The sequence below is a fragment of the Electrophorus electricus genome, chromosome 6 (genome assembly GCF_041902795.1).
Source record: "Electrophorus electricus isolate QZ-2024a chromosome 6, ASM4190279v1, whole genome shotgun sequence".
NCBI lineage: Eukaryota > Metazoa > Chordata > Actinopteri > Gymnotiformes > Gymnotidae > Electrophorus > Electrophorus electricus.
The window spans coordinates 33016962-33041393 of NC_137502.1; the positions used below are offsets into that span (position 1 = coordinate 33016962).

The 24432-nt window shown below is 42.0% G+C and overlaps 1 long non-coding RNA gene across 1 annotated transcript; it reads right to left on the bottom strand.

The window, feature by feature from the left end:
• Nucleotides 1-18344: 18344 nt before the first annotated feature.
• On the bottom strand, nucleotides 18345-19136 carry LOC145658435 (uncharacterized). The gene is made up of 4 exons (XR_014124004.1): nucleotides 19040-19136; nucleotides 18871-18948; nucleotides 18619-18730; nucleotides 18345-18492 (listed from the first exon to the last, which is right to left on the bottom strand). It is a non-coding gene; the product is annotated as an uncharacterized LOC145658435 (long non-coding RNA).
• Nucleotides 19137-24432: the final 5296 nt, after the last annotated feature.

Below are 24432 nucleotides of genomic sequence, written 5' to 3' on the forward strand. Positions count from 1 at the left end.
AGGAGAGATTCATAGTTATATTCCTAGTTTACAAAACTGCCTCCTGACACGATGTAAATTTGGAACCATGATCAGATCTCTTCTGGTAGACCAAATATGCAAAATACATAAGTGAACATGGCTTCTGCGGTTTCCAAGGCCATAGGCAAGTGAGGAAAAGGAATGAGGCGACATGTTAGACAGCTTGTCCACTACCAGCATTATGACTATGTTTCTCTCAGAGGCAGGTAAGTCTGTGATGAAGTCTGTTGCAATGTGGGTCCAGGGGCGATGTGGCGGGGACTGTAGCTTTCCAGCAGGGATAGTGCGATGGGTGCGTGACTGGGCACAGACTACACAAGACATCATGTAAAGCACGCATATCGTGAGGAAGGGAGGGCCACCAAAACTTACGTGGTGCGAGTGATACCCAGATGTCAGTTACTTAAGGTCGTATGAGCCCATTCTAGTAATGTTCCTCTGTGGGAAGCTGAAATGTATTGTTTTTCTGGGGGCATTCCTCTGGGCTAGGGTCATCCTTCAGAGCATTCTCCAGGTCGTCTTGGAAGCGCCAACGTATGGGAGCTAGGAAGCAGCTATTAGGCAGGATGGTCTCTGGATTCGGGTTGGTCTCTCTCTTGTCATAGATCTGTGACAAGGCATCTACCTTTTGATTCTTGGAACCGGGTCTGTAAGTCACAGTGAAGTTAAACCGGGAGACCACCTAGCTTGTCTTGGATTGAGTCATCGAGCTGACCGTAGGTACTCTAGGTTTCGATGGTCTGTGTATACCAAGAAGGGGTGTTCAGCCCCTTCTAACCAGTGTCTCCATTGCTCTAGGGCAAGTTTGACTGCGAGAATGGCAGCCCTTGGCTATCACCAGATCAAGTTTAAAAAGATTCTACTGCATCAGTTTTTAATAAATTATATTGAAGTCCTTGTTTTTGGTAGTTGGTGATATTAGGGGTAAGGTTAAATTTGTTCAGCCTCTTCATGAAGTAGATCCTTCACATATTTATTTTGTGTTAGCACCAAGCTAATATCTCCATTTATTAATCCAGCCCAATCACGTCTCTATTCTGTCTTGCACAGATGGAGGATATTTTGCCACCATCAGTAGAGTTCCTTTGATTTAAGCATAAAGTCTTGGACATCATCTCACACATTACAATCCAGATCGCTTCCTTTCTCATTCATGGTCTAGGTAGGTTTTTTTCCTCTGTCGAATGATCGCATCAATTTGTCTGGGAATGTAGCTCATGGATCTTAAAGGTATCCATCCATTCTTTATGAGGGTTTTGGCAGCTGTTGGACGAGGTTGAGAATTAACTTGTAGGTGAAAGTGACTGCAAGAATGCAGGTGGTCCTGGGGAGGCATCAACAGAAGTGCTACTGGTTTCAGGAGCCTAGGCTGCAAATAAAATAAATAATTTTCTGTGTAAGAATACAATGTGAATGCTTTTATATTTTAGCTTTCTCTTGAATGCAGCCTACTATCTCAGCTCCCACGCAGCCAGGACTTTGCAGGCTTGAACTGAAAATCATATGTCGCCAGCCCAAGGGAATGGAAGGTCTCTTCTAGAATATCCTTCATCATCTCTGGAAGGTCAGGCAAGACCTCATTGATTGTGGTGTGTAATCATGTTTGCCCCAAGTCAGTCAGTCATTTCTGGAAGATTGTTTGTTGTAGTACAACTAAAAGGGGGGGAGGGAAACAAAACAAAAAAACCTGCCCTTACATTGATCGTCAGTGCATATAAACCACCCCATTTGTTTTGAGAGCTTTCTTACATGGAATGTGTGAATTTTGGCATAGTTTCCACTACAGTGGCCAAGATAATGGGTCCTTTGCCAACACACCAATTCAGTGGAATAACTGTGCCCTTTAACAATGTATGATGGTAACAGAATAAGCTACCAAGTAGTTCATGGTAAGGCATTGCAGCCTTGAACTCTCATTGTGAATACCAGCTCTCCTCTGTGCCAAAAGAAAGCCAATTGTATAACGAATATGCCTACGCTAATCGTGAGGCATCAGGAAAACGCACACAATCTAAATAAGACTATAGTTTAGTAAATGATAAATGCTAAAAATAATAGTTGATTGACCACTTCTGAAACGCACGCTGTAGAAAATAAAAAATGTTGTTTTTACAAAGAAAAAACAAAACACAACCTAGAACCTGTGATTTTTGCTGAGATATTCTGACAATACAGTAACCATGTAAACAACTTTACAGAACAATTTATAAATTGTACAGTTTAAAACTAGTGCAATTGACAAAAAAGTGCCTTTGGAACCAATGAATCCAATTGCCTTTTTTATGATAAATTAACATGATCACACTGTTAAGAGAATCATTTCAGTAATATTTCTATGCAGTTGGCATATCAAACAGCATTATTTAATTGTCAAATCCTCATTATATGACTCATTTAACTGTTTTTTTTTGTTTGTTTGTTTTTTACATAATGTACTGTCACTTGCTTTTATAATGTACTATTCCTCAACACTACAGGCAGACTAGGAGCATCTTAGATGACCGTGGACGCATTCAAAGGGAGTGAGCCAAGTGGAGGAGTGCGTGAGCGAGTTGCGGGCGTATTCCGCCCATGTGAGGAATTTGTGCCAGTCAGTTTGTGAGGTACACTACTGGTGGAGGAACCTTCCGACCTCTTGAGTTACCCAGTCGACTGGGGATGATGACCAGAGGAGAGATTCATAGTTATATTCCTAGTTTACAAAACTGCCTCCTGACATGATGTAAATTTGGAACCATGATCAGATCTCTTCTGGTAGACCAAATATGCAAAATACATAAGTGAACATGGCTTCTGCGGTTTCCAAGGCCATAGGCAAGTGAGGAAAAGGAATGAGGCGACATGTTAGACAGCTTGTCCACTACCAGCATTATGACTATGTTTCTCTCAGAGGCAGGTAAGTCTGTGATGAAGTCTGTTGCAATGTGGGTCCAGGGGCGATGTGGCGGGGACTGTAGCTTTCCAGCAGGGATAGTGCGATGGGTGCGTGACTGGGCACAGACTACACAAGACATCATGTAAAGCACGCATATCGTGAGGAAGGGAGGGCCACCAAAACTTACGTGGTGCGAGTGATACCCAGATGTCAGTTACTTAAGGTCGTATGAGCCCATTCTAGTAATGTTCCTCTGTGGGAAGCTGAAATGTATTGTTTTTCTGGGGGCATTCCTCTGGGCTAGGGTCATCCTTCAGAGCATTCTCCAGGTCGTCTTGGAAGCGCCAACGTATGGGAGCTAGGAAGCAGCTATTAGGCAGGATGGTCTCTGGATTCGGGTTGGTCTCTCTCTTGTCATAGATCTGTGACAAGGCATCTACCTTTTGATTCTTGGAACCGGGTCTGTAAGTCACAGTGAAGTTAAACCGGGAGACCACCTAGCTTGTCTTGGATTGAGTCATCGAGCTGACCGTAGGTACTCTAGGTTTCGATGGTCTGTGTATACCAAGAAGGGGTGTTCAGCCCCTTCTAACCAGTGTCTCCATTGCTCTAGGGCAAGTTTGACTGCGAGAATGGCAGCCCTTGGCTATCACCAGATCAAGTTTAAAAAGATTCTACTGCATCAGTTTTTAATAAATTATATTGAAGTCCTTGTTTTTGGTAGTTGGTGATATTAGGGGTAAGGTTAAATTTGTTCAGCCTCTTCATGAAGTAGATCCTTCACATATTTATTTTGTGTTAGCACCAAGCTAATATCTCCATTTATTAATCCAGCCCAATCACGTCTCTATTCTGTCTTGCACAGATGGAGGATATTTTGCCACCATCAGTAGAGTTCCTTTGATTTAAGCATAAAGTCTTGGACATCATCTCACACATTACAATCCAGATCGCTTCCTTTCTCATTCATGGTCTAGGTAGGTTTTTTTCCTCTGTCGAATGATCGCATCAATTTGTCTGGGAATGTAGCCCATGGATCTTAAAGGTATCCATCCATTCTTTATGAGGGTTTTGGCAGCTGTTGGACGAGGTTGAGAATTAACTTGTAGGTGAAAGTGACTGCAAGAATGCAGGTGGTCCTGGGGAGGCATCAACAGAAGTGCTACTGGTTTCAGGAGCCTAGGCTGCAAATAAAATAAATAATTTTCTGTGTAAGAATACAATGTGAATGCTTTTATATTTTAGCTTTCTCTTGAATGCAGCCTACTATCTCAGCTCCCACGCAGCCAGGACTTTGCAGGCTTGAACTGAAAATCATATGTCGCCAGCCCAAGGGAATGGAAGGTCTCTTCTAGAATATCCTTCATCATCTCTGGAAGGTCAGGCAAGACCTCATTGATTGTGGTGTGTAATCATGTTTGCCCCAAGTCAGTCAGTCATTTCTGGAAGATTGTTTGTTGTAGTACAACTAAAAGGGGGGGAGGGAAACAAAACAAAAAAACCTGCCCTTACATTGATCGTCAGTGCATATAAACCACCCCATTTGTTTTGAGAGCTTTCTTACATGGAATGTGTGAATTTTGGCATAGTTTCCACTACAGTGGCCAAGATAATGGGTCCTTTGCCAACACACCAATTCAGTGGAATAACTGTGCCCTTTAACAATGTATGATGGTAACAGAATAAGCTACCAAGTAGTTCATGGTAAGGCATTGCAGCCTTGAACTCTCATTGTGAATACCAGCTCTCCTCTGTGCCAAAAGAAAGCCAATTGTATAACGAATATGCCTACGCTAATCGTGAGGCATCAGGAAAACGCACACAATCTAAATAAGACTATAGTTTAGTAAATGATAAATGCTAAAAATAATAGTTGATTGACCACTTCTGAAACGCACGCTGTAGAAAATAAAAAATGTTGTTTTTACAAAGAAAAAACAAAACACAACCTAGAACCTGTGATTTTTGCTGAGATATTCTGACAATACAGTAACCATGTAAACAACTTTACAGAACAATTTATAAATTGTACAGTTTAAAACTAGTGCAATTGACAAAAAAGTGCCTTTGGAACCAATGAATCCAATTGCCTTTTTTATGATAAATTAACATGATCACACTGTTAAGAGAATCATTTCAGTAATATTTCTATGCAGTTGGCATATCAAACAGCATTATTTAATTGTCAAATCCTCATTATATGACTCATTTAACTGTTTTTTTTTGTTTGTTTGTTTTTTACATAATGTACTGTCACTTGCTTTTATAATGTACTATTCCTCAACACTACAGGCAGACTAGGAGCATCTTAGATGACCGTGGACGCATTCAAAGGGAGTGAGCCAAGTGGAGGAGTGCGTGAGCGAGTTGCGGGCGTATTCCGCCCATGTGAGGAATTTGTGCCAGTCAGTTTGTGAGGTACACTACTGGTGGAGGAACCTTCCGACCTCTTGAGTTACCCAGTCGACTGGGGATGATGACCAGAGGAGAGATTCATAGTTATATTCCTAGTTTACAAAACTGCCTCCTGACATGATGTAAATTTGGAACCATGATCAGATCTCTTCTGGTAGACCAAATATGCAAAATACATAAGTGAACATGGCTTCTGCGGTTTCCAAGGCCATAGGCAAGTGAGGAAAAGGAATGAGGCGACATGTTAGACAGCTTGTCCACTACCAGCATTATGACTATGTTTCTCTCAGAGGCAGGTAAGTCTGTGATGAAGTCTGTTGCAATGTGGGTCCAGGGGCGATGTGGCGGGGACTGTAGCTTTCCAGCAGGGATAGTGCGATGGGTGCGTGACTGGGCACAGACTACACAAGACATCATGTAAAGCACGCATATCGTGAGGAAGGGAGGGCCACCAAAACTTACGTGGTGCGAGTGATACCCAGATGTCAGTTACTTAAGGTCGTATGAGCCCATTCTAGTAATGTTCCTCTGTGGGAAGCTGAAATGTATTGTTTTTCTGGGGGCATTCCTCTGGGCTAGGGTCATCCTTCAGAGCATTCTCCAGGTCGTCTTGGAAGCGCCAACGTATGGGAGCTAGGAAGCAGCTATTAGGCAGGATGGTCTCTGGATTCGGGTTGGTCTCTCTCTTGTCATAGATCTGTGACAAGGCATCTACCTTTTGATTCTTGGAACCGGGTCTGTAAGTCACAGTGAAGTTAAACCGGGAGACCACCTAGCTTGTCTTGGATTGAGTCATCGAGCTGACCGTAGGTACTCTAGGTTTCGATGGTCTGTGTATACCAAGAAGGGGTGTTCAGCCCCTTCTAACCAGTGTCTCCATTGCTCTAGGGCAAGTTTGACTGCGAGAATGGCAGCCCTTGGCTATCACCAGATCAAGTTTAAAAAGATTCTACTGCATCAGTTTTTAATAAATTATATTGAAGTCCTTGTTTTTGGTAGTTGGTGATATTAGGGGTAAGGTTAAATTTGTTCAGCCTCTTCATGAAGTAGATCCTTCACATATTTATTTTGTGTTAGCACCAAGCTAATATCTCCATTTATTAATCCAGCCCAATCACGTCTCTATTCTGTCTTGCACAGATGGAGGATATTTTGCCACCATCAGTAGAGTTCCTTTGATTTAAGCATAAAGTCTTGGACATCATCTCACACATTACAATCCAGATCGCTTCCTTTCTCATTCATGGTCTAGGTAGGTTTTTTTCCTCTGTCGAATGATCGCATCAATTTGTCTGGGAATGTAGCCCATGGATCTTAAAGGTATCCATCCATTCTTTATGAGGGTTTTGGCAGCTGTTGGACGAGGTTGAGAATTAACTTGTAGGTGAAAGTGACTGCAAGAATGCAGGTGGTCCTGGGGAGGCATCAACAGAAGTGCTACTGGTTTCAGGAGCCTAGGCTGCAAATAAAATAAATAATTTTCTGTGTAAGAATACAATGTGAATGCTTTTATATTTTAGCTTTCTCTTGAATGCAGCCTACTATCTCAGCTCCCACGCAGCCAGGACTTTGCAGGCTTGAACTGAAAATCATATGTCGCCAGCCCAAGGGAATGGAAGGTCTCTTCTAGAATATCCTTCATCATCTCTGGAAGGTCAGGCAAGACCTCATTGATTGTCGTGTGTAATCATGTTTGCCCCTAGTCAGTCAGTCATTTCTGGAAGATTGTTTGTTGTAGTACAACTAAAAGGGGGGGTGAAACAAAACAAAAAAACCTGCCCTTACATTGATCGTCAGTGCATATAAACCACCCCATTTGTTTTGAGAGCTTTCTTACATGGAATGTGTGAATTTTGGCATGGTGTCCACTACAGTGGCCAAGATAATGGGTCCTTTGCCAACACACCAATTCAGTGGAATGACTGTGCCCGTTAACAATGTATGATGGTAACAGAATAAGCTACCAAGTAGTTCATGGTAAGGCATTGCAGCCTTGAACTCTCATTGTGAATACCAGCTCTCCTCTGTGCCAAAAGAAAGCCAAATGTATAACGAATATGCCTACGCTAATCGTGAGGCATCAGGAAAATGCACACAATCTAAACAAGACTATAGTTTAGTAAATGATAAATGCTAAAAATAATAGTTGATTGACCACTTCTGAAACGCACGCTGTAGAAAATAAAAAATGTTGTTTTTACGAAGAAAAAACAAAACAAAACCTAGAACCTGTGATTTTTGCTGAGATATTCTGACAACACAGTAACCATGTAAACAACTTTACAGAACAATTTGTAAATTGTACAGTTTAAAACTAGTGCAATTGACAAAAAAGTGCATTTGGAACCAATAAATCCAATTGCCTTTTTTTTGATAAATTAACATGATCACACTGTTAAGAGAATCATTTCAGTAATATTTCTATGCAGTTGGCATATCAAACAGCATTATTTAATTGTCAAATCCTCATTATATGACTCATTTAACTGTTTTTTTTTGTTTGTTTGTTTTTTACATAATGTACTGTCATTTGCTTTTATAATGTACTATTCCTCAACACTACAGGTAGACTAGGAGCATCTTAGATGACCGTGGACGCATTCAAAGGGAGTGAGCCAAGTGGAGGAGTGCGTGAGCGAGTTGCGGGCGTATTCCGCCCATGTGAGGAATTTGTGCCAGTCAGTTTGTGAGGTACACTACTGGTGGAGGAACCTTCCGACCTCTTGAGTTACCCAGTCGACTGGGGATGATGACCAGAGGAGAGATTCATAGTTATATTCCTAGTTTACAAAACTGCCTCCAGACATGATGTAAATTTGGAACCATGATCAGATCTCTTCTGGTAGACCAAATATGCAAAATACATAAGTGAACATGGCTTCTGCGGTTTCCAAGGCCATAGGCAAGTGAGGAAAAGGAATGAGGCGACATGTTAGACAGCTTGTCCACTACCAGCATTATGACCATGTTTCTCTCAGAGGCAGGTAAGTCTGTGATGAAGTCTGTTGCAATGTGGGTCCAGGGGCGATGTGGCGGGGACTGTAGCTTTCCAGCAGGGATAGTGCGATGGGTGCTTGACTGGGCACAGACTACACAAGACATCATGTAAAGCACGCATATCGTGAGGAAGGGAGGGCCACCAAAACTTACGTGGTGCGAGTGATACCCAGATGTCTGTTACTTAAGGTCGTATGAGCCCATTCTAGTAATGTTCCTCTGTGGGAAGCTGAAATGTATTGTTTTTCTGGGGGCATTCCTCTGGGCTAGGGTCATCCTTCAGAGCATTCTCCAGGTTGTCTTGGAAGCGCCAACGTATGGGAGCTAGGAAGCAGCTATTAGGCAGGATGGTCTCTGGATTCGGGTTGGTCTCTCTCTTGTCATAGATCTGTGACAAGGCATCTACCTTTTGATTCTTGGAACCGGGTCTGTAAGTCACAGTGAAGTTAAACCGGGAGACCACTTAGCTTGTCTTGGATTGAGTCATCGAGCTGACCGTAGGTACTCAAGGTTTCGATGGTCTGTGTATACCAAGAAGGGGTGTTCAGCCCCTTCTGACCAGTGTCTCCATTGCTCTAGGGCAACTTTGACTGCGAGAATGGCGGCCCTTGGCTATCACCAGATCAAGTTTAAAAAGATTCTACTGCATCAGTTTTTAATAAATTATATTGAAGTCCTTGTTTTTGGTAGTTGGTGACATTAGGGGTAAGGTTAAATTTGTTCAGCCTCTTCATGAAGTAGATCCTTCACATATTTATTTTGTGTTAGCACCAAGCTAATATCTCCATTTATTCATCCAGCTCAATCACGTCTCTATTCTGTCTTGCACAGATGGAGGATATTTTGCCACCATCAGTAGAGTTCCTTTGATTGATGCATAAAGTCTTGGACATCATCTCACACACTACAATCCAGATCGCTTCCTTTCTCATTCGTGGTCTAGGTAGGTTTTTTTTCCTCTGTCGAATGATCGCATCAATTTGTCTGGGAATGTAGCCCATGGATCATAAAGGTGTCCATCCATTCTGTATGAGGGTTTTGGCAGCTGTTGGACGTGGTTGAGAATTAACTTGTAGGTGAAAGTGACTGCAAGAATGCAGGTGGTCCTGGGGAGGCATCAACAGAAGTGCTACTGGTTTCAGGAGCCTAGGCTGCAAATAAAATAAATAATTTTCTGTGTAAGAATACAATGTGAATGCTTTTATATTTTAGCTTTCTCTTGAATGCAGCCTACTATCTCAGCTCCCACGCAGCCAGGACTTTGCAGGCTTGAACTGAAAATCATATGTCGCCAGCCCAAGGGAATGGAAGGTCTCTTCTAGAATATCCTTCATCATCTCTGGAAGGTCAGGCAAGACCTCATTGATTGTGGTGTGTAATCATGTTTGCCCCAAGTCAGTCAGTCATTTCTGGAAGATTGTTTGTTGTAGTACAATTAAAAGGGGGGAGGGAAACAAAACAAAAAAACTTGCCCGTACATTGATCAAGTCAGTGCATATAAACCACCCCATTTGTTTTGAGAGCTTTCTTACATGGAATGTGTGAATTTTGGCATAGTGTCCACTACAGTGGCCAAGATAATGGGTCCTTTGCCAACACACCAATTCAGTGGAATGACTGTGCCCGTTAACAATGTATGATGGTAACAGAATAAGCTACCAAGTAGTTCATGGTAAGGCATTGCAGCCTTGAACTCTCATTGTGAATACCAGCTCTCCTCTGTGCCAAAAGAAAGCCAAATGTATAACGAATATGCCTACGCTAATCGTGAGGCATCAGGAAAATGCACACAATCTAAACAAGACTATAGTTTAGTAAATGATAAATGCTAAAAATAATAGTTGATTGACCACTTCTGAAACGCACGCTGTAGAAAATAAAAAATGTTGTTTTTACGAAGAAAAAACAAAACAACCTAGAACCTGTGATTTTTGCTGAGATATTCTGACAATACAGTAACCATGTAAACAACTTTACAGAACAATTTATAAATTGTACAGTTTAAAACTAGTGCAATTGACAAAAAAGTACATTTAGAACCAATAAATCCAATAGCGTTTTTTTTTTTTTGATAAATTAACATGATCACACTGTTAAGAGAATCATTTCAGTAATATTTCTATGCAGTTGGCATATCAAACAGCATTATTTAATTGTCAAATCCTCATTATATGACTCATTTAACTGTTTTTTTTGTTTGTTTGTTTGTTTGTTTTTTAAATAATGTACTGTCACTTGCTTTTATAATGTACTATTCCTCAACACTACAGGCAGACTAGGAGCATCTTAGATGACCCTGGACGCATTCAAAGGGAGTGAGCCAAGTGGAGGAGTGCGTGAGCGAGTTGCGGGCGTATTCCGCCCATGTGAGGAATTTGTGCCAGTCAGTTTGTGAGGTACACTACTGGTGGAGGAACCTTCCGACCTCTTGAGTTACCCAGTCGACTGGGGATGATGACCAGAGGAGCGATTCATAGTTATATTCCTAGTTTACAAAACTGCCTCCTGACTTGATGTAAATTTGGAACAATGATCAGATCTCTTCTGGTAGACCAAATATGCAAAATACATAAGTGAACATGGCTTCTGCGGTTTCCAAGGCCATAGGCAAGTGAGGAAAAGGAATGAGGCGACATGTTAGACAGCTTGTCCACTACCAGCATTATGACCATGTTTCTCTCAGAGGCAGGTAAGTCTGTGATGAAGTCTGTTGCAATGTGGGTCCAGGGGCGATGTGGCGGGGACTGTAGCTTTCCAGCAGGGATAGTGCAATGGGTGCGTGACTGGGCACAGACTACACAAGACATCATGTAAAGCACGCATATCGTGAGGAAGGGAGGGCCACCAAAACTTACGTGGTGCGAGTGATACCCAGATGTCCGTTACATAAGGTCGTATGAGCCCATTCTAGTAATGTTCCTCTGTGGGAATCTGAAATGTATTGTTTTTCTGGGGGGCATTCCTCTGGGCTAGGGTCATCCTTCAGAGCATTCTCCAGGTCGTCTTGGAAGCGCCAACGTATGGGAGCTAGGAAGCAGCTATTAGGCAGGATGGTCTCTCTCTTGTCATAGATCTGTGACAAGGCATCTACCTTTTGATTCTTGGAACCGGGTCTGTAAGACAGTGAAATTAAACCGGGAGACCACCTAGCTTGTCTTGGATTGAGTCATCGAGCTGACCGTAGGCACTCTAGGTTTCGATGGTCTGTGTATACCAAGAAGCGGTGTTCAGCCCCTTCTGACCAGTGTCTCCATTGCTCTAGGGCAAGTTTGACTGCGAGAATGGCGGCCCTTGGCTATCACCAGATCAAGTTTAAAAAGATTCTACTGCATCAGTTTTTAAAAAATTATATTGAAGTCCTTGTTTTTGGTAGTTGGTGATATTAGGGGTAAGGTTAAATTTGTTCAGCCTCTAAACGAAGTAGATCCTTCACATATTTATTTTGTGTTAGCACCAAGCCAATATCTCCATTTATTCATCCAGCCCAATCACATCTCTATTCTGTCTTGCACAGATGGAGGATATTTTGCCACCATCAGTAGAGTTCCTTTGATTTATGCATAAAGTCTTGGACATCATCTCACACACTACAATCCAGATCGCTTCCTTTCTCATTCGTGGTCTAGGTAGGTTTTTTTCCTCTGTCGAATGATCGCATCAATTTGTCTGGGAATGTAGCCCATGGATCATAAAGGTATCCATCCATTCTGTATGAGGGTTTTGGCAGCTGTTGGACGAGGTTGAGAATTAACTTGTAGGTGAAAGTGACTGCAAGAATGCAGGTGGTCCTGGGGAGGCATCAACAGAAGTGCTACTGGTTTCAGGAGCCTAGGCTGCAAATAAAATAAATAATTTTCTGTGTAAGAATACAATGTGAATGCTTTTATATTTTAGCTTTCTCTTGAATGCAGCCTACTATCTCAGCTCCCACGCAGCCAGGACTTTGCAGGCTTGAACTGAAAATCATATGTCGCCAGCCCAAGGGAATGGAAGATCTCTTCTAGAATATCCTTCATCATCTCTGGAAGGTCAGGCAAGACCTCATTGATTGTGGTGTGTAATCATGTTTGCCCCAAGTCAGTCAGTCATTTCTGGAAGATTGTTTGTTGTAGTACAACTAAAAGGGGGGGAGGGAAACAAAACAAAAAAACCTGCCCTTACATTGATCAAGTCAGTGCATATAAACCACCCCATTTGTTTTGAGAGCTTTCTTACATGGAATGTGTGAATTTTGGCATAGTGTCCACTACAGTGGCCAAGATAATGGGTCCTTTGCCAACACACCAATTCAGTGGAATGACTGTGCCCGTTAACAATGTATGATGGTAACAGAATAAGCTACCAAGTAGTTCATGGTAAGGCATTGCAGCCTTGAACTCTCATTGTGAATACCAGCTCTCCTCTGTGCCAAAAGAAAGCCAAATGTATAACGAATATGCCTACGCTAATCGTGAGGCATCAGGAAAATGCACACAATCTAAACAAGACTATAGTTTAGTAAATGATAAATGCTAAAAATAATAGTTGATTGACCACTTCTGAAACGCACGCTGTAGAAAATAAAAAATGTTGTTTTTACGAAGAAAAAAGAAAACACAACCTAGAACCTGTGATTTTTGCTGAGATATTCTAACAATACAGTAACCATGTAAACAACTTTACAGAACAATTTGTAAATTGTACAGTTTAAAACTAGTGCAATTGACAAAAAATTGCATTTGGAACCAATAAATCCAATTGCCTTTTTTTTGATAAATTAACATGATCACACTGTTAAGAGAATCATTTCAGTAATATTTCTATGCAGTTGGCATATCAAACAGCATTATTTAATTGTCAAATCCTCATTATATGACTCATTTAACTGTTTTTTTTTGTTTGTTTGTTTTTTAAATAATGTACTGTCACTTGCTTTTATAATGTACTATTCCTCAACACTACAGGCAGACTAGGAGCATCTTAGATGACCGTGGACACATTCAAAGGGAGTGAGCCAAGTGGAGGAGTGCGTGTGCGAGTTGCGGGCGTATTCCGCCCATTTGAGGAATTTGTGCCAGTCAGTTTGTGAGGTAGACTACTGGTGGAGGAACCTTCCGACCTCTTGAGTTACCCAGTCGACTGGGGATGATGACCAGAGGAGAGATTCATAGTTATATTCCTAGTTTACAAAACTGCCTCCTGACTTGATGTAAATTTGGAACCATGATCAGATCTCTTCTGGTAGACCAAATATGCAAAATACATAAGCGAACATGGCTTCTGCAGTTTCCAAGGCCATAGGCAAGTGAGGAAAAGGAATGAGGCGACATGTTAGACAGCTTGTCCACTACCAGCATTATGACCATGTTTCTCTCAGAGGCAGGTAAGTCTGTGATGAAGTCTGTTGCAATGTGGGTCCAGGGGCGATGTGGCGGGGACTGTAGCTTTCCAGCAGGGATAGTGCGATGGGTGCGTGACTGGGCACAGACTACACAAGACATCATGTAAAGCACGCATATCGTGAGGAAGGGAGGGCCACCAAAACTTACGTGGTGCGAGTGATACCCAGATGTCCGTTACATAAGGTCGTATGAGCCCATTCTAGTAATGTTCCTCTGTGGGAATCTGAAATGTATTGTTTTTCTGGGGGGCATTCCTCTGGGCTAGGGTCATCCTTCAGAGCATTCTCCAGGTCGTCTTGGAAGCGCCAACGTATGGGAGCTAGGAAGCAGCTATTAGGCAGGATGGTCTCTCTCTTGTCATAGATCTGTGACAAGGCATCTACCTTTTGATTCTTGGAACCGGGTCTGTAAGTCACAGTGAAGTTAAACCGGGAGACCACCTAGCTTGTCTTGGATTGAGTCATCGAGCTGACCGTAGGTACTCTAGGTTTCGATGGTCTGTGTATACCAAGAAGGGGTGTTCAGCCCCTTCTAACCAGTGTCTCCATTGCTCTAGGGCAAGTTTGACTGCGAGAATGGCAGCCCTTGGCTATCACCAGATCAAGTTTAAAAAGATTCTACTGCATCAGTTTTTAAAAAATTATATTGAAGTCCTTGTTTTTGGTAGTTGGTGATATTAGGGGTAAGGTTAAATTTGTTCAGCCTCTAAACGAAGTAGATCCTTCACATATTTATTTTGTGTTAGCACCAAGCCAATATCTCCATTTATTCATCCAGCCCAATCACATCTCTATTCTGTCTTGCACAGATGGAGGATATTTTGCCACCATCAGTAGAGTTCCTTTGATTTATGCATAAAGTCTTGGACATCATCTCACACACTACAATCCAGATCGCTTCCTTTCTCATTCGTGGTCTAGGTAGGTTTTTTTCCTCTGTCGAATGATCGCATCAATTTGTCTGGGAATGTAGCCCATGGATCATAAAGGTATCCATCCATTCTGTATGAGGGTTTTGGCAGCTGTTGGACGAGGTTGAGAATTAACTTGTAGGTGAAAGTGACTGCAAGAATGCAGGTGGTCCTGGGGAGGCATCAACAGAAGTGCTACTGGTTTCAGGAGCCTAGGCTGCAAATAAAATAAATAATTTTCTGTGTAAGAATACAATGTGAATGCTTTTATATTTTAGCTTTCTCTTGAATGCAGCCTACTATCTCAGCTCCCACGCAGCCAGGACTTTGCAGGCTTGAACTGAAAATCATATGTCGCCAGCCCAAGGGAATGGAAGGTCTCTTCTAGAATATCCTTCATCATCTCTGGAAGGTCAGGCAAGACCTCATTGATTGTGGTGTGTAATCATGTTTGCCCCAAGTCAGTCAGTCATTTCTGGAAGATTGTTTGTTGTAGTACAACTAAAAGGAGGGGAGGGAAACAAAACAAAAATACCTGCCCTTACATTGATCAAGTCAGTGCATATAAACCACCCCATTTGTTTTGAGAGCTTTCTTACATGGAATGTGTGAATTTTGGCATAGTTTCCACTATAGTGGCCAAGATAATGGGTCCTTTGCCAACACACCAATTCAGTGGAATGACTGTGCCCGTTAACAATGTATGATGGTAACCGAATAAGCTACCAAGTAGTTCATGGTAAGGCATTGCAGCCTTGAACTCTCATTGTGAATACCAGCTCTCCTCTGTGCCAAAAGAAAGCCAAATGTATAACGAATATGCCTACGCTAATCGTGAGGCATCAGGAAAATGCACACAATCTAAACAAGACTATAGTTTAGTAAATGATAAATGCTAAAAATAATAGTTGATTGACCACTTTTGAAACGCACGCTGTAGAAAATAAAAAATGTTGTTTTTACGAAGAAAAAACAAAACACAACCTAGAACCTGTGATTTTTGCTGAGATATTCTGACAATACAGTAACCATGTAAACAACTTTACAGAACAATTTGTAAATTGTACAGTTTAAAACTATTGCAATTGACAAAAAAGTACATTTAGAACCAATAAATCCAATAGAGGTTTTTTTTTTGATAAATTAACATGATCACACTGTTAAGAGAATCATTTCAGTAATACTTCTATGCAGGTGGCATTTCAAACAGCATTATTTAATTGTCAAATCCTCATTATATGACTCATTTAACTGTTTTTTGTTTGTTTGTTTGTTTGTTTGTTTTTTACATAATGTACTGTCACTTGCTTTTATAATGTACTATTCCTCAACACTACAGGCAGACTAGGAGCGTCTTAGATGACCGTGGACGCATTCAAAGGGAGTGAGCCAAGTGGAGGAGTGCGTGAGCGAGTTGCGGGCGTTTTCCGCCCATGTGAGGAATTTGTGCCAGTCAGTTTGTGAGGTAGACTACTGGTGGAGGAACCTTCCGAGCTCTTGAGTTACCCAGTCGACTGGGGATGATGACCAGAGGAGAGATTCATAGTTATATTCCTAGTTTACAAAACTGCCTCCAGACTTGATGTAAATTTGGAACCATGATCAGATCTCTTCTGGTAGACCAAACATGCAAAATACATAAGCGAACATGGCTTCTGCGGTTTCCAAGGCCATAGGCAAGTGAGGAAAAGGAATGAGGCGACAAGTTAGACAGCTTGTCCACTACCAGCATTATGACCATGTTTCTCTCAGAGGCAGGTAAGTCCGTGATGAAGTCTGTTGCAATGTGGGTCCAGGGGCGATGTGGCGGGGACTGTAGCTTTCCAGCAGGGATAGTGCGATGGGTGCGTGACTGGGCACAAACTACACAAGACATCATGTAACGCCCGCATATCGTGAGGAAGGGAGGGCCACCAAAACTTACGTGGTGCGAGTGATACCCAGATGTCCGTTACATAAGGTCGTATGAGCCCATTCTAGTCATGTTCCTCTGTGGGAAGCTGAAATGTATTGTGTTTCTTGGGGGCATTCCTCTGGGCTAGGGTCATCCTTCAGAGCATTCTCCAGGTCGTCTTGGAAGTGCCAACGTATGGGAGCTAGGAAGCAGCTATTAGGCAGGATGGTCTCTGGATTCGGGTTGGTCTCTCTCTTGTCATAGATCTGTGACAAGGCATCTACCTTTTGATTCTTGGAACCGGGTCTGTAAGACACAGTGAAGTTAAACCGGGAGACCACCTAGCTTCTCTTGGATTGAGTCATCGAGCTGACCGTAGGTACTCTAGGTTTCGATGGTCTGTGTATACCAAGAAGGGGTGTTCAGCCCCTTCTAACCAGTGTCTCCATTGCTCTAGGGCAAGTTTGACTGCGAGAATGGCGGCCCTTGGCTATCACCAGATCAAGTTTAAAAAGATTCTACTGCATCAGTTTTTAATAAATTATATTGAAGTCCTTGTTTTTGGTAGTTGGAGATATTAGGGGTAAGGTTAAATTTGTTCAGCCTCTTCATGAAGTAGATCCTTCACATATTTATTTTGTGTTAGCACAAAGCTAATATCTCCATTTATTCATCCAGCCCAATCACGTCTCTATTCTGTCTTGCACAGATGGAGGATATTTTCCCACCATCAGTAGAGTTCCTTTGATTTATGCATAAAGTCTTGGACATCGTCTCACACACTACAATCCAGATCGCGTCCTTTCTCATTCGTGGTCTAGGTAGGTTTTTTTCCTCTGTCGAATGATCGCATCAATTTGTCTGGGAATGTAGCCCATGGATCATAAAGGTATCCATCCATTCTGTATGAGGGTTTTGGCAGCTGTTGGACGAGGTTGAGAATTAACTTGTAGGTGAAAGTGACTGCAAGAATGCAGGTGGTCCTGGGGAGGTATCAACAGAAGTGCTACTGGTTTCAGGAGCCTAGGCTGCAAATAAAATAAATAATTTTCTGTGTAAGAATACAATGTGAATTCTTTTATATTTTAGCTTTCTCTTGAATGCAGCCTACTATCTCAGCTCCCACTCAGCCAGGACTTTGCAGGCTTGAACTGAAAATCATATGTCACCAGCCCAAGGGAATGGAAGGTCTCTTCTAGAATATCCTTCATCATCTCTGGAAGGTCAGGCAAGACCTCATTGATTGTGGTGTGTAATCATGTTTGCCCCAAGTCAGTCAGTCATTTCTGGAAGATTGTTCGTTGTAGTACAACTAAAAGGGGGGAGGGAAACAAAACAAAAAAACCTGCCCTTACATTGATCAAGTCAGTGCATTTAAGCCACCCCATTTGTTTTGAGAGGTTTCTTACATGGAATGTGTGAATTTTGGCATAGTTTCCACTACAGTGGCCAAGATAATGGGTCCTTTGCCAACACCAATTCAGTGGAATGACTGTGCCCGTTAACAATGTATGATGGTAACAGAATAAGCTACCAAGTAGTTCATGGTAAGGCATTGCAGGCTTGAACTCTCATTGTGAATACCAGCTCTCCTCTGTGCCAAAAGAAAGCCAGCTTTCTGTACTTCCATTCCAAAATACAGACATATTACACATCCACCCCACTCATTCAAGCTGAATTAACAGTAAATTCACCTGTCTTTTGGTCCATTTAAGTCAAGATTGGCAGGAATGTAGGCTTCATGTAATCAGGAATTTAAATACTGCTTTTAAAAGATCCAGACCACTCCAGGCAAACTTGTCTTTGGGAAAAGAAAGCAAGTTGACCAGTAGTTTGAGAACATTTATTCAGAAACCATTTGCAGGGTAGACTCAATTGCCAGAGCCTGTGACCATGCAGACCCACATGACAATTCAGATGGCATGTACTGGTGGCCTGCTGCAAGTTCACAGCACAGGGCAATAGCTGCAGAGAACGCCATCCCTTAGACTCACACCACCTGAAAGCAGAACATTCCTTGATGAACCATTTCAAATCCTGGAGGATTACACCCACATGAGTGAGTGGTTTGCTACTACACAGGTTCTCCAAAACAGACTGGAGCACTCCAGTGCTTACACTTTACCTTCAAACACCCTTAGTTCCTCCCTTCACCACTACAGAACGTTCAAAAGCTGAATTGCCACCTTCCTCATCCTGGAGCTGTAGTCTGAGCTGGGGCAGGTCACCATGAGCATCTAAACAGACACGACACAGGTAGCTGCAAGATGTAGACATTAACCCTAGCCAAAATAAGTTGCAGATACAACTACAGTGGTCATCCGAGCCCTGGTAGTTAAATCCCAAAAAGACACCGTAATGTCAAGAGCACTCAAACCTTCGTGGTCTCTGATCACTCGTGATAGCAACAAGCCAGTTTCACCTCGCTGCTGTCGCTCTGCTGGAGAACTTAATACTACAACATGAGATGGGTGGTCAAGTTGATTATCAGGAGAAGTCATCCACTGAAACACATAAGAAAAAAGGAAACACCAAAATACACTTACCAAGACTAAGGACAGCAATCAGGAGCACAAACACAGAGACTCTTGATGCATCCATTAGAGCCAAACAAAAGTTTAGAGAGACTGATAATAAGGAAGACTAGCTATTTCCTTGAATCGAACCGGGCTTTAAATAGCTGAACACAATCCGAGACGAGGTGCCCATCTCACCTGGCCTTCATTAACAATAATGTTAATTTAACAATAGTGTTCAGTTATTGTGTGCGCCAAACAGCGAATCTGCTGTTACGAGCTTGTTCGATGTGACGAATTCTAACGGGGGACAATGTGTAGACATAATACCTTTATGAATTGTTCGTCCTCGATTGCTTTCCTTATGTCGTAGTGCTCCTCCCCTCTGGGAAATGAACGCCAGATTGAAGGAGCGATAAAACGCGATGCCTTAGCACACGGTTGTCACTTTGAAATGACCACTTGTTTATGAAGCGAAGCGCTGATGTAACGATTTCATGGCAGTTTTGTTCAACATAGTTGTTTAACATGTGTTATCAGTTAAAGTGTTGCTGAACACTTTACTAACATGCCGTCAGTGAAAAAAAAACGTTGCTTTAAGATAAACGAAGCAACAGTTCAACCGACAATTCAAAACTGCGGCTGCATTAATGTTATTCCTGAGCGCCATATTAGGGCTGGAATGAGAGCTTTTGTGATTCTAGGCTATGAAACATTTCCCTGTTAAATGAAGATTTTATTTGCGCAATATACAACAATGTATAACGAATATACCTACGCTAATCGTGAGGCATCAGGAAAATGCACACAATCTAAACAAGACTATAGTTTAGTAAATGATAAATGCTAAAAATAATAGTTGATTGACCACTTCTGAAACGCACGCTGTAGAAAATAAAAAATGTTGTTTTTATGAAGAAAAAACAAAACAAAACCTAGAACCTGTGATTATTGCTGAGATATTCTGACAATACAGTAACCATGTAAACAACTTTACAGAACAATTTATAAATTGTACAGTTTAAAACTAGTGCAATTGACAAAAAAGTGCATTTGGAACCAATAAATCCAATTGCCTTTTTTATGATAAATTAACATGATCACACTGTTAAGAGAATCATTTCAGTAATATTTCTATGCAGGTAGCATATCAAACAGCATTATTTAATTGGCAAATCCTCATTATATGACTCATTTAACTGTTTTTTTTTGTTTGTTTGTTTTTTAAATAATGTACTGTCACTTGCTTTTATAATGTACTATTCCTCAACACTATTGGCAGAATAGGAGCATCTTAGATGACCGTGGACACATTCAAATGGAGTGAGCCAAGTGGAGGAGTGCGTGAGCGAGTTGCGGGCGTATTCCGCCCATGTGAGGAATTTGTGCCATTCAGTTTGTGAGGTACACTACTGGTGGAGGAACCTTCCGACCTCTTGAGTTACCCAGTCGACTGGGGATGATGACCAGAGGCGAGAATCATAGTTATATTCCTAGTTTACAAAACTGCCTCCAGACTTGATGTAAATTTGGAACCATGATCAGATCTCTTCTGGTAGACCAAATATGCAAAATACATAAGCGAACATGGCTTCTGCGGTTTCCAAGGCAATAGGCAAGTGAGGAAAAGGAATGAGGCGACATGTTAGACAGCTTGTCAACTACCAGCATTATGACCATGTTTCTCTCAGAGGCAGGTAAGTCTGTGATGAAGTCTGTTGCAATGTGGGTCCAGGGGCGATGTGGCGGGGACTGTAGCTTTCCAGCAGGGATAGTGCGATGGGTGCGTGACTGGGCACAGACTACACAAGACATCATGTAAAGCATGCATATCGTGAGGAAGGGAAGGCCACCAAAACTTACGTGGTGCGAGTGATACCCAGATGTCCGTTACATAAGGTCGTATGAGCCCATTCTAGTAATGTTCCTCTGTGGGAAGCTGAAATGTATTGTTTTTCTGGGTGGCATTCCTCTGGGCTAGGGTCATCCTTCAGAGCATTCTCCAGGTCGTCTTGGAAGCGCCAACGTATGGGAGCTAGGAAGCAGCTATTAGGCAGGATGGTCTCTCTCTTGTCATAGATCTGTGACAAGGCATCTACCTTTTGATTCTTGGAACCGGGTCTGTAAGACACAGTGAAGTTAAACCGGGACACCACCTAGCTTGTCTTGGATTGAGTCATCGAGCTGACCGTAGGTACTCTAGGTTTCGATGGTCTGTGTATACCAAGAAGGGGTGTTCAGCACCTTCTGACAAGTGTCTCCATTGCTCTAGGGCAAGTTTGACTGCGAGAATGGTGGCCCTTGGCTATCACCAGATCAAGTTTAAAAAGATTCTACTGCATCAGTTTTTAATAAATTATATTGAAGTCCTTGTTTTTGGTAGTTGGTGATATTAGGGGTAAGGTTAAATTTGTTCAGCCTCTTCATGAAGTAGATCCTTCACATATTTATTTTGTGTTAGCACCAAGCCAATATCTCCATTTATTCATCCAGCCCAATCACGTCTCTATTCTGTCTTGCACAGATGGAGGATATTTTCCCACCATCAGTAGAGTTCCTTTGATTTATGCATAAAGTCTTGGACATCATCTCACACACTACAATCCAGATCGCTTCCTTTCTCATTCGTGGTCTAGGTAGGTTTTTTTCCTCTGTCGAATGATCGCATCAATTTGTCTGGGAATGTAGCCCATGGATCATAAAGGTATCCATCCATTCTTTATGAGGGTTTTGGCAGCTGTTGGACGAAGTTGAGAATTAACTTGTAGGTGAAAGTGACTGCAAGAATGCAGGTGGTCCTGGGGAGGCATCAACACAAGTGCTACTGGTTTCAGGAGCCTAGGCTGCAAATAAAATAAATAATTTTCTGTGTAAGTATACAATGTGAATGCTTTTATATTTTAGCTTTCTCTTGAATGCCGCCTACTATCTCAGCTCCCACACAACCAGGACTTTGCAGGCTTGAACTGAAAATCATATGTCGCCAGCCCAAGGGAATGGAAGGTCTCTTCTAGAATATCCTTCATCATCTCTGGAAGGTCAGGCAAGACCTCATTGATTGTGGTGTGTAATCATGTTTGCCCCAAGTCAGTCAGTCATTTCTGGAAGATTGTTTGTTGTAGTACAACTAAAAGTGTGGGGGAAATAAAACAAAAAAACCTGCCCTTACATTGATCAAGTCAGTGCATATAAACCACCCCATTTGTTTTGAGAGCTTTCTTACATGGAATGTGTGAATTTTGGCATAGTTTCCACTACAGTGGCCAAGATAATGGGTCCTTTGCCAACACACCAATTCAGTGGCATGACTGTGCCCGTTAACAATGTATGATGGTAACAGAATAAGCTACCAAGTAGTTCATGGTAAGGCATTGCAGCCTTGAACTCTCATTGTGAATACCAGCTCTGCTCTGTGCCAAAAGAAAGCCAAATGTATAACGAATATGCCTACGCTAATCGTGAGGCATCAGGAAAATGCACACAATCTAAACAAGACTATAGTTTAGTAAATGATAAATGCTAAAAATAATAGTTGATTGACCACTTCTGAAACGCACGCTGTAGAAAATAAAAAATGTTGTTTTTACGAAGAAAAAACAAAACACAACCTAGAACCTGTGATTTTTGCTGAGATATTCTGACAATACAGTAACCATGTAAACAACTTTACAGAACAATTTATAAATTGTACAGTTTAAAACTAGTGCAATTGACAAAAAAGTGCATTTGGAACCAATAAATCCAATTGCCTTTTTTATGATAAATTAACATGATCACACTGTTAAGAGAATCATTTCAGTAATATTTCTATGCAGTTGGCATATCAAACAGCATTATTTAATTGTCAAATCCTCATTATATGACTCATTTAACTGTTTTTTTTGTTTGTTTGTTTGTTTGTTTTTTAAATAATGTACTGTCACTTGCTTTTATAATGTACTATTCCTCAACACTACATGCAGACTAGGAGCATCTTAGATGACCGTGGACTCATTCAAAGGGAGTGAGCCAATTGGAGGAGTGCGTGAGCGAGTTGCGGGCGTATTCCGCCCATGTGAGGAATTTGTGCCAGTCAGTTTGTGAGGTACACTACTGGTGGAGGAACCTTCCGAGCTCTTGAGTTACCCAGTCGACTGAGGATGGTGACCAGAGGAGAGATTCATAGTTATATTCCTAGTTTACAAAACTGCCTCCAGACTTGATGTAAATTTGGAACCATGATCAGATCTCTTCTGGTAGACCAAATATGCAAAATACTTAAGTGAACATGGCTTCTGCAGTTTCCAAGGCCATAGGCAAGTGAGGAAAAGGAATGAGGCGACATGTTAGACAGCTTGTCCACTACCAGCATTATGACCATGTTTCTCTCAGAGGCAGGTAAGTCTGTGATGAAGTCTGTTGCAATGTGGGTCCAGGGGCGATGTGGCGGGGACTGTAGCTTTCCAGAAGGGATAGTGCGATGGGTGTGTGACTGGGCACAAACTACACAAGACATCATGTAACGCACACATATCGTGAGGAAGGGAGGGCCACCAAAACTTAAGTGGTGCGAGTGATACCCAGATGTCCGTTACATAAGGTCGTATGAGCCCATTCTAGTCATGTTCCTCTGTGGGAAGCTGAAATGTATTGTGTTTCTGGGGGGCATTCCTCTGGGCTAGGGTCATCCTTCAGAGCATACTCCAGGTCGTCTTGGAAGCGCCAACGTATGGGAGCTAGGAAGCAGCTATTAGGCAGGATGGTCTCTCTCTTGTCATAGATCTGTGACAAGGCATCTACCTTTTGATTCTTGGAACCGGGTCTGTAAGACACAGTGAAGTTAAACCGGGACACCACCTAGCTTGTCTTGGATTGAGTCATCGAGCTGACCGTAGGTACTCTAGGTTTCGATGGTCTGTGTATACCAAGAAGGGGTGTTCAGCACCTTCTGACAAGTGTCTCCATTGCTCTAGGGCAAGTTTGACTGCGAGAATGGTGGCCCTTGGCTATCACCAGATCAAGTTTAAAAAGATTCTACTGCATCAGTTTTTAATAAATTATATTGAAGTCCTTGTTTTTGGTAGTTGGTGATATTAGGGGTAAGGTTAAATTTGTTCAGCCTCTTCATGAAGTAGATCCTTCACATATTTATTTTGTGTTAGCACCAAGCCAATATCTCCATTTATTCATCCAGCCCAATCACGTCTCTATTCTGTCTTGCACAGATGGAGGATATTTTCCCACCATCAGTAGAGTTCCTTTGATTTATGCATAAAGTCTTGGACATCATCTCACACACTACAATCCAGATCGCTTCCTTTCTCATTCGTGGTCTAGGTAGGTTTTTTTCCTCTGTCGAATGATCGCATCAATTTGTCTGGGAATGTAGCCCATGGATCATAAAGGTATCCATCCATTCTTTATGAGGGTTTTGGCAGCTGTTG